Source organism: Athene noctua, chromosome 12 (assembly GCF_965140245.1).
Source record: "Athene noctua chromosome 12, bAthNoc1.hap1.1, whole genome shotgun sequence".
NCBI classification, from domain to species: Eukaryota; Metazoa; Chordata; class Aves; order Strigiformes; family Strigidae; genus Athene; species Athene noctua.
Window position 1 is genome coordinate 19,699,557 of NC_134048.1, and position 11,073 is coordinate 19,710,629.

The 11,073-nt window shown below is 43.8% G+C and overlaps 1 long non-coding RNA gene across 1 annotated transcript; it reads left to right on the plus strand.

The window, feature by feature from the left end:
* Positions 1-5,696: 5,696 nt before the first annotated feature.
* On the plus strand, positions 5,697-10,171 carry LOC141965034 (uncharacterized). Its single transcript, XR_012634415.1, has 3 exons — positions 5,697-5,803; positions 9,052-9,153; positions 10,056-10,171. It is a non-coding gene; the product is annotated as an uncharacterized LOC141965034 (long non-coding RNA).
* The last annotated feature ends 902 nt before the right edge of the window (positions 10,172-11,073 follow it).

The window sequence follows — 11,073 nt, forward strand, 5'->3', positions numbered from 1 at the left end:
ATTGGGATCAAAACTTGTGGCTCTCACCATAACCCGGAGGTTGCCCTGTTGCACTGAGGCAGCCAAGAGCGGTCGGTGCCGGGGACCTGCAGCATTTTCCTGTGGCCACATCTAGGGATGCACTTAGGCAGGTGCTTAATTCGAAGCACACAGAACATCTCATTGACTCGACAGAGAGCTGAAAACCACTTGTGCAATAAAAATACATGGCGCGGTTGGCTCAAACAAGAGCTCGCGCCTGGCTCTGAGAGGCATGAAAATCACAATCAGATGAACCAGCTGTATCGCAGCAGTTTCATCTGAATATGTATGATATTGTTATTTAAAAAGTAACTTTAGCTGTAGTGTGCTCATTTTTGGAAATAGAGTAAGTGTACTAGGAGCAGCTATTTGACCTTCGCCTGAAATGCAGTGAAATACCGCAACTGTATGCGGGATGGTTGTTACCTTTTTTTTTTTTTTTTTTTAAATTTTTATTTAAAGAACTTCAAACTAGACTTGAGTTTTGTGAATGCACAAAACTCAACATCAAGAGCACAGCCTCACCATTCCATCCCATAACTACAGCTCTAGGAACCTACAGGTACTTAACAGCTATAAGTACTTGTTGCCCTGGGAGTTTGGGATTGCTCTGATCCCTGCCCAGGGATGTGGGTGGGAGGCTCCAGGCTGTGCTATGGGGATGCTTCCCTGGGGTTAGAAACACAGGGTGTGTTGAAAGTGTCTCTAAAAGGAAAGCCCCTTCCTCTCTGTGATAACCTCATTCTGTGTGGAAGGCAGAGTAGCGAAAGGTCTTCGCTCCTCAACACGAGAGCAGTTTGCAAGACAATTTACAGCAAAACCAAACCAAGCTCACGCTAACAGAAAATGGCATTTCTTCCAGAAAAAAATCCCATGGCTGCTCGGAGCAGCCATAGCTTTGCTCCATCCTATCCCTCTGCACCCAGGTGTGCTTGAACCTGCTTCAACCTTCTAACCTGCAGTTGTTCCTCCATTAGCACCCAAACGACGTGTTGGACCAGCAGCGACTGGAATGGCACAGACCAGTTTGGCTCTTGGTGTCTGTGGGTTGTGCTCAGGATGAGGTGCTGGGAAGTCGCTGGGATGTGCTGAGATAAATGAGTGTGAATTTGGCAATTAAATTTGTCGTTGCCTTCACAGTTGTGGACATGCACAAATGGAACTGATGGAGTTTCCTTTGCCTGCTAAAGGAAGCATGAAGCAAATTATTTTATGTCCAAAGTTTGTAGCAGAGCCATGAGGGACTTCTAATTAGAGAGCTAATGTGCGCTTTCCTGGTGATTAGGTAAACATATTTTTTTGTTATTTATAATAGCTTCCATCACACAGATTCAACTAATTACAAAAACATCCCTTGTAGAAACCATTTACAATTTTAATTCCAATTATTTTTTGATAATTCAGAAACATTTTTCCAACTCTTCGTCAGAAAGCAGAAAGTTAATCCATTCATTAAGACACTGAATGGCTGATTTGAAACCAACCATGGGTTACAAAGTCAGACTGAAGGTGAAACACAGGACTGTGTGGTGCAGAAAGTTGGGGGGAAAAATGAATCGCTTGCAGAGCTGAAGAAGAAATGCAGTGTTACATTTGCAGCTTGAACACTCCCATGTTGAATGAGCCCTTTTGTAATGGCAGTAGCAGAAAGTCAGGGGCAAGTGTTTCCTCATCCTCTCTGGAATTCTTGCAGCTTAAGGAAGTTTGTTCGTGGGCATGAATCAGCTCCTGGGAACAGCAGATCCCCACTGACTTGGCTGGGGGCTAAACGAATCTGGATATGAAGGAAAGCTGTGCCTTGCATTTGAGAACACTGCGTTCAGCTAGGTATAAACTTTTGCCCACTGGTCTGTTTTGCTCTCTCCGTTCTCAGCCACGTGCTGAGGCTGCTGTCTCCCAGTCTGCTATCAGCCCTGGGGGGCCTCGAGCTCCTGCTGCCAGCCCGGGACATGCAGGGCAGGAGATGGCCATGGCTGTGTCCCTGCCGAAACAGAAATGCTTTTGATTCAGTTGGTTTTGCACCAGTCTTAAAGAAAGCAGTCATGGTGGGAGATCCATAAAAGGATCAAAGGTTCAAAGTGCCTTCATAAACCCTGCGGGATGACAGTGAATCTCCTGTGATTCCTTCTGATCTAAAAATACGAGGTCCTCCCTCCTATGCATCTCCTTAACTTATGTGCTTTCAGTGGAGCTGCGCTGATTTACAGCCCTGGCCAAGGAGTGAATACATTTCTTTTAACCTAAATAACCTTCTTTTTAACGTACCCAATCTAGGAATTAAACGTCCCATCTGATCTCCCATTTGTAGTTTTATTGTACAAAGCTGTAAGACGTATACAGCTTTGTCATCTGAAAAGTGATTATGCTCTTTGTTACCACAGTCCTATAAAAGCCTACAAAATTTGCTTCTGACTCCCAATTTTGTATACCAAACTGCAAATTTAGAGGCCTATAAAACTAGTTTATTGAATTCAGTGTGAAAATTTTTGATTTCTGAACTCTAAGAAATGTATTCATACTACCTCTTACCTTCTCCAACTATTTATTTAAATCCATGTTTTGAAAGACAGTTTCAACCTTCAGAAATGAATTACTGCCTAAAATGGGTTTGACAAGCCATGTGTGCAGCATCTAGGTCAGAAAATACAAAATGTTTTAGTTTTGGAATACGTCTTGAAGGCAGCTGGGTATCTTTTGATGGTGCAAACTCAGAAAGTCCATCCCAGCCTGGGTTTCTTTGCTGGGCAAAGCTGACAAGTGATGTTTGGGAACCGTCTGTCCTGACGCCAGGGGACTGAGACACCTTGGAAAGGGCTCTGCAGGGAGCAAGGCAGAAGCAAGGAGAAAGATGAGGGACGTGAAGGGTCTCACACGAACACAGTGGGGGCAGATTTGGCCTTTCATTCCTTTAAAGACGTACCCTTTAACCTGGCTGTGCTTTTAACTGCTGTTACCAACACTACTGATACGTGCTCCAAAAATACGTGCAGAAAGGAAAAACAAGATGACAACAAAGCATAAGGTCTCAGCCACTTTGCTGAGGGCACCAGATTCATCCAGCAGCCTTCACCTTTCCTGGACAAAAAAAAAATGTTTAAATGAACATCTATTGTCTCACCTTTCCCAAAACCTTTCATGTACCCCCACTCTTCTAGCCAGCTTTATTTTTTAAATCAGTCTGGAGATAAGCGCCACATCTCCCTGTTACTGGCACAGCGCTGCCCAATTAACTGGGGCTTTTGCTGAGACAGAGCCTGATTTGCTTTCAGCAACTAACGGTCAGACACAGTTTCTTTAGACCTTGTTAACATAAATCCTCCCTTGCAGCCTTGCTGGACAGAATAAATTGGATCGTGGGAGCAAAACGCTCTGAGGGGGGTTCAGTGACAGAAACCGTGGAGGAATACAGGTCTAGGGGCTGCAGCAGAGAAACCACAGCTGAATTTCTGCTGAATATTGGGCCTCAGAACCCAAGGGTAAAAAGATTTCCTCTAGGCCTGAGTCACCGCTGAGCTGGCACTTCTGTATGTGTCCCAGCAGACTACTTGCTGCCTTCCCAGTGTGTCATCCCTCTGAAAACGAGCCTTTGACCCAGAGCAGTCCTTTCCTCTTGTTTCACCCTGCTCTGGTGGTGGAACGAGACTAAAACTGGAAGGATGATTAACTCTGTCATGGCTTGGAGCTGCAGAGCAGTAAATTTAGGTTGAATATTGCTGGATATTTCCTGGGGGATGTTGGAACCGTAAGAGACTTTGTGCTAGAGAGCCAGAGCTCAGACTGTCTCATCCCTGGCAGCTAATGAGCACGGAGAGGAGGCAAAATGATGGATCAACACATTTGAAGTGTTTTCTAGCACACCTTCTGCATTCAGCTGTCTTACGGAGCTGTATAATGCAACAGATGTGTTAGAAGTATTGTTATGGCTTACAAAGGCATGGGTGGCAGCTGGTCTGCGCTTGCCAAGCTCTGGACCTGGGATAGAGACCACTAAGAGAGCAAATACCAGCAGACATGTTTGTCATCTCCTCAGCTTTTTGGAGAGCCACCATCCGTAGGAAAGGCCAGACTGCCTCAGTAAATGAATAACAGGTAACGAGTCCTAGAGCAAAGCATGTTGGATGACCCTCCTGGGATGGTGGGAGGGTTCGTGCTTCTTGGCACTCACCTCTGAAGAGCTGATCCTCCTGCCTCGCCAGCCTGAGCACGACAGCCTGTAAAGCTCCAAAAGTAAAAGCCAGACAGCTGGGAAAAAAACCAAACCAACCCTCACTGCTTTTAATAAGCAAAGGGACCAATGAGGCTGGAGCTGAGGGAGTGCCCTTAACAGCCCCCCCTGAACAGGGACCCACTTCATGAGAGCACGTTTTGCTAGAAAGGCTCCATTGGCTTCACAACCAAACCCAGCGATGGGCAGGGAGGGAGGGCTCTTTCATCCTCAGCATTAACGATGACTACTCCGAAGGGAACACCATGTCTGAGGTCTGAGGCAGCCAGGAAGGCTCAACGACCCCTTCAGCCCACTGAAGTTTCTTTATCAGCCTCTAAAGTGTCCCAGCAATACCGGCTGGTGGGGGGGACTAGCACTGAGTGAGCACATACAATTTCTAAGAGTTTCTAACACTCCTCTGGGAGGGAGGGAAACCACATGGAGAGCTGAACCGACGTGGACTTGATGAGCAGGTCAGCCAATGCAACGTGCACATTGTGTATGTGAGAGTGCAAGTCTCCACAGGAAAAAGCTTCACAACTTTTTATTCTCTGCCCTAGAGTCACTGTCATTTTAAAATTCTCTGCAAACATGAAAACAAATCATGCTGTCAAAAAATCATGCATTAGAAACAAATTATGCTCTCTAAGTGCATTTTGGCAATATAATTGATAAACTGCGAGTATGCGAAATAATTGAAAAAGTAGGGGGGGGACATGTAGGATAAATGACTAAAATAGGAAAGTAATGAACACATGTAAATAAGAGCCACAAACAATAAATATAAATTACGGTGTGACAAACTGTAAATAATCAGAGCATTTCAGGCCTGAAATGTGATCCCTCTTCAGGGAAAACTTGTGTTAGTAAATCTGAAAAAGCCTTAGAGAAGAAAACAAGAAGAGACGAGGTTATCAGGGCTCTTTGAAATGGCAGGCACGATGGATTAGCCCCTGGATTCATTACTCAAAACCTTCACCGACAGTGTGGAAGTCAGACACGTTACCAGCCCACTTCCTACATCCACCCCGATGTACAAATGATCCTGGCAGGAGCGATGCCACCGGCCTTTCTCACACCGCCATAGATAGATTAAAAAAAAATGGGATGGCATTTATCTTTCCTAATTTAGCCATTTAGAAGGGGCTTTTGATGGCTAACTCCTGTCTCTTCATTCATTCCACTTTCCCCCTCCCTCCCCGATGTCTCAGAAATCCTTGTGATATTCAGAAATAAATGGTCACTGCCCCTAGCTTCTGCAGATGCACGTATAAGTCATTTTTTTGTCCACTGTGTAGGATTTTAACCCATCTCTTTGTTTCCAGGTCCTAAATCCATTCCAGATCCTCGGGATTAAATTCTCATCAAGACCAGCCCGTGCCAAGCCCCTTCAGCGCAAGTGGGACTGCAGCCTGAATTAGGGATGAGGTTTAGCCACTGCTGCAGAGGTTAGAAAGCAGCTGGAGAGCAGCACTGAGGACAGACCGAGCGGTGCGGGAAGAGATCCGGGATGGATGAGGGCTGAGAGATTTACACCCTGGTCTCCTGGGTGATTCCTGACTTCTGAAAATCAAGGTGAGGAATGACACTTAGACCTTCATTTGCTGTTTCAGAAGATGGTTGCTTTGCCTTAGGACGCCTTTAACTCGTTGCCCAAAGTACAGCAGGAAGGTCTCTGCTCACCTGCCCTCCGTGGGTGGACGAAATCCCTGAGTGTTTGGTGAAGTTCCCGTGGGTCTGTGTCAGGTTAGATGCAAGTGGGTAGGACTGAGAAAACATTTCATTAGACTCGAAGGGAAATATTTGCTGCTCACTGACTGAAGCTCAGTTGGAAAGCACTCTCAGGAGCAGTGTTTAAGGCAAGGATTGCATCCCTCCACCTTGCTGGTGGATTGCAGAGGATATCACGTGGTAGAAATACATCCTGCTCCATGTCTAGGCATAATAAGAAAAGAAATGACATTAAAATGCAAACTATTGTCGGTGGTTATTTCCATGGATAGTCCTCTTCCATTTAATAGCACAGAATCCATCATGTTATGCCTTATTTCAACTGTGATTGCTTCCAAGAAAAGATGTAGGTCACATCGTGCCGAACGCAGTGCCTTTGAGAAGAGCTCGCAGTGCAGTTTTCAGGTAGCAGAGGGGGAGGGCTGCTTTGCCACTTTATTTTGTAGACGTGCTGGCATTCACACTCGGCCAAAAGCGGTAGAAAATGTTGCTAACTAAAACTGACTGTGGGGCTGTACCACGCTGCACAATGTAAATGGTGGCTGGTGGTGTAAAGCAAGAGAGAGGCAGCCCCGGAGTTCACAAACGCAAGGAGATGCTGCCAGGGGTGTAGAAGGAAAAAAAGGGGGAGAAGTTTTGAAATTTTGCGGTATAGGTGAAAACAAGGTTCACCCACAAATCGTGCATCTCTACAGCAGCCCAGGAGCTCCATTCAGTTAATGCTGTGCCATGACTTGCACCGCAGAGCCTGGGGAAGATGGAGCAGCCAAAATGTCCTGATTTTAATGTCACCCTACAAGCAGTAGTTTGGGACACAGCCTTGCTCCAGTTTAAGAGAGGATTTCATGATCCTCAATTAGCAAGGTTATTAATTAATCAATTATGTAAACCAGATGAGCAATCAGATATCCTGTTCTACAGTGATACAGCTCATTGTTAAAACTTAATTAACTCACAGGCTTGGGGAAAAAATTAAAAAAAAAAAAAAAAGAAGAAAAAAACCCTGCAAACCTTATGGAAGAATCGTTTGGGAGAGAATGATTTCAACTGAGGGTGGAAACTGGGCTTGAGACCAGACGGAATGACAGCCCTGCTCTGAGAGGATATCAGAGTTATTCTGGGTAGTTTAACAACCAGCCCGATGTTTGTCTCTACCACTACAGCCAGCTAAGCCAAACTGTGCTCTCTTGCTTGCCAAAATAAATCTATGATAATTCCTTCTGGGTAACTGAATAGTGCCCACCTTTCAAAGCTGGCCGACGTGGTACACGACAAGGGAGGAGTTTAGCAGACACATTTATTTGCACCCTGACTTCTCTCACCACAGCAGCAGCTCTTGCAGGAGGAGTGGACGTGAACTGCAGCATTTAATGTCACTAACACCCACCAAAGCTCATTGTAGGTGTCAGATTCTTACGTGACTTGTACCAAAAGCAACGTGAATATTGATCTTCTGTAATAGCCCCTTGTAACCCAAAGTATTTCAATAGCCTGTATTAATCTGTGAAAACCTACATCTTGTTACAGTCTCAATTTTATTTAATTTTACTTTAGGCTAGTAGTTATTTAGGTCAATTCCTTGCCAGCTGTGATAAATTGATACATCATCTGTGATGGAGTAAGGCCGTGTCTGTATGCTCCTACTTGTACAGACTCCTACCTGAATATATTTGCATTAACCGGATTTGTGATACCGAACATAGAAAAATCAGTGTCAAAATCTGGCAAGTCTCTCAAAAACCTGCAAATAATTTCAGAGGTAATATGTTTTCAAAGCATATACCAATGTGCTTCTGGACCTTTCCTCTAACAATACGCTCTGGGGGTCGATTTTCCCATGTTTAAGGGCCAGATTGCAAATGTATTGGCTGGGAATGGAAGTAGAGTCATGCTCCAGCAATGATTTTTATTGAGTAACTATAGATGAGAAAAGGCAGTTACTACCTGGCAAAGACTCTGCATTTTAAGTTTTCTTTACAAACTCTCTCTCTGCCCAACCCTTTAACATGGAATTGCAGGAATTTATAGTGATATGTGAAAGAAGTTGATACTCAAAGCCAGTAGCTGCCAGACACCGTATTTCTTTCTAAACCTGTTATCAGCAGAGGGGTTCCTAGCACAGCTACAGCTGGGAGGGTGGCTTCATAGTCATTGAATACTCACACCAGAGCTTTTTACATATCTCTGCCTCATTACTGGGCTGATAAAGTGCTGGCAAAATCTGAATTTGCTTCTGGCCTTGCTTTTCCCTTCCTCCTGGAATGCCACTGTGTGGTTTGTGTTTTGTTTTTTTTTTTTTAAATCCAAGTTTTCAGGGATACATTTCAAGCAGTTACTAGATATTGCACACCAGGGACAGGACCAACCCAGCTTGCAGCAGGAACCTGCCTCTGCAGTTTGTGGGTTGTGATGGGCTGATCCTCAACTGCTCAAGGCGGTGGGAATTTTCCACTGATGAAAAGTTGGCTCTGTCCTGAAAGCAGCGGGTAGGACCGCTCTGTCCATGCGCAGTGGGTCTGTCCCTCACATTCACAGCTTACCCCAATCTAGTCATTTCACCATTTTTATTTTTTTTTCCAAGCCTGCATAAAACCTGCTCTTCACTTTGCCTCCCTCATCACCTCTGAGAAAGATGGTCTAGTTTCAAAGATGGGAGTGCTCAGAAAGTCAAAAGCTTATTAATAGCTCTCTGCCGCTTTTTAATCTATTAAAAAAGCTGTACAGTGTGCAAAGCTGTTGTGACATGAGTTTTCTTTTTAATATCTCACCATTTGACTGTCGGTGTTTAAGGAAAGATGAACCTAATCATCAGTGAAGGCTGTAATGCTCCTGTTTTATAGCTGGTGTGGATCTCAACAGAAAATTTTGTAAGAGAAAATAAGTGTGTGTGTGTGTGAAAGTGTATGCATGCATCTCACAGTGGAGGTTTCACAGAAAAAAAAAAAAAAAACCAAGAACAGTATCGTCATTAGCAAAATCGTATCAGTAAGGTGAGGAAAATATTTATGTATTGGAAAATGGGGAAAAAAAAGGGTATTTCTCTGTAAATGGTTGATCTTGTAACTTTATCATGTGTGCCCCTTTCCATGCAGAGGTATCAGCACACCCCCAGTGCAGTACTACCTGGTCTGGCAGATTTTACTGAGGATGCCAAGTACAATGTCTGGGTGTGGATGGACTCTCCTGTCCCCCAGGTAAGAGCCATCCCTGCTGATCATTTTCCCTTAAGCCCAAACTGACCTTTTGCCATTGCTGGAGCAGCATTTCAGCCGCAGACACTCTTCAGTGTGCCTAGGGGAGCCAAGGCTGTATCCCTTGGCAGGGAGTTCATGAAAATTAGGTCACGATCCTCATCCAGTCAGGACAGAATCATGGAAAAGCTAAATGTAAATCAGTGCAGCTTATCAAGACATGACAGGTGGGACATAATAATCCACTATGAGTGTTGTAATGTAATGAAACCAAAGCACTCACAGCATTTAGCCCAGTGCAAGTTGTTACAGACAAGATTAGCAAAGTATGGGTGATAAAACACCACCTCAACCTTAATATGAAGCATGGAAGGAATTCCCAGAAGTGTATATCCCCGAACTAGGAGAGTCTAAAGAAAGCAGTGACAGAAGCAGGAAGGTGGTAACAGGAGGGACCTGCCAGTTTTCTGCACAGCAGCTCCTCAGAGATGGCAGCGACGCTGCTAACTGGGGGTTCAGTCCCCATGCACATTGTGAGCTCTCCCTCACTCCCCCAGAATACTCTGGCACCTTCTGGCCTTGAGCAACACTTCTCAGGGCAGGTGATCATACACCTATGTGTATATATACACAGAAATACTGTGTGTATGTATACACACACACACACATATGTTATGATCATCTATATTACACACGTTTGTATATAGAAGGGGGGTGTGTGTGTTTGTGCACAGCTATGCATGTCTAATACGAAACAAACTTGCGTGACTCCTGCAATTTTGAATCTAGAAGGGGTATTAAAACTCCTCCCCAAACCTCAAATCATTAACCCTTCCCCACAACTAAACATCTCATTTGCAACTCGCACACTCTTAAGCTTTGGATTTGGTTTGCTTGCCTTCCAGCTCTCAGCGCCACAGTATCTGACATCTGGCACAGCTGGAGCACTTCAACATGAAAGATCAAACACTTCAAAGAGTCTCAGAGTGGTTTTGGAAAGGGAAAACCCATTTGTTCTCACAGTCAGGTAAGGCAACATAACTGGAAGTAACGTGTGGTACCCACAGTAAAAATAAACTAATGAATGCAGTCAATTTAATGGCAATTTAAGGCAGGTTCTGACCCTCGATGACAGAACCCAGTCAATGGGGTATGGACAGACAAGTTATAAATCGTGTTACCTGATGTGATGATAATTGCACAAATGTTTGAAAATACTTTTCATGCATTCATGTGGTACTTTAATATTGCAAATACAGAGGAAAGGTGATAAAACAGCATTTAAAACTCTGTAATTAGCACTATATTAATGGTGGCTGTTTAAATTATTTAATAATATTAAAGAGGAGTTCTAATTTAATAACAGAGACACAAAACCAGCTATTGTTAAGTGAGGGTGGCAATTGTATTCAATATAATTTTGTCTGTGGTTATAGAATTGCCCTGGATACCTTCAGAACAGACAGAAAAACATCATTTGCAAACTGAGCAGGAAATAAAATGGAAAGGTCCCCCCCCCTCCACTAGTTCCTTAAAGATCCATTTTAATGTAATTTGAAAAGTTCTGATTTTTGGTACAGTTAATACTTTCAGTTTGGTTTCATTTCTGCTTTTGAAATACAGCTTTCTAGAGACCTTACATTAACTTCACAGATTACAGCTGACATTGCACAGAGGTACAACGTATAACCCAAATATAAAAGACCATCCATTTCCATGCATGATTAAATGCTGACTCAAGGTACTGAAGTATTTTTGATCCCCAAAGTTTAAAAAAATTGAGGAAAGGCCGTAAGAAGTCGCAGACAAATTAAAATTTATTGAGACAGACAAAAATGCAACTATTTCAGACTACAGTTAAGCATTTACAGTTAACCAAAGATAGCAAAATGCTCACATTCCACTTAATTCCTATGGAAAAAG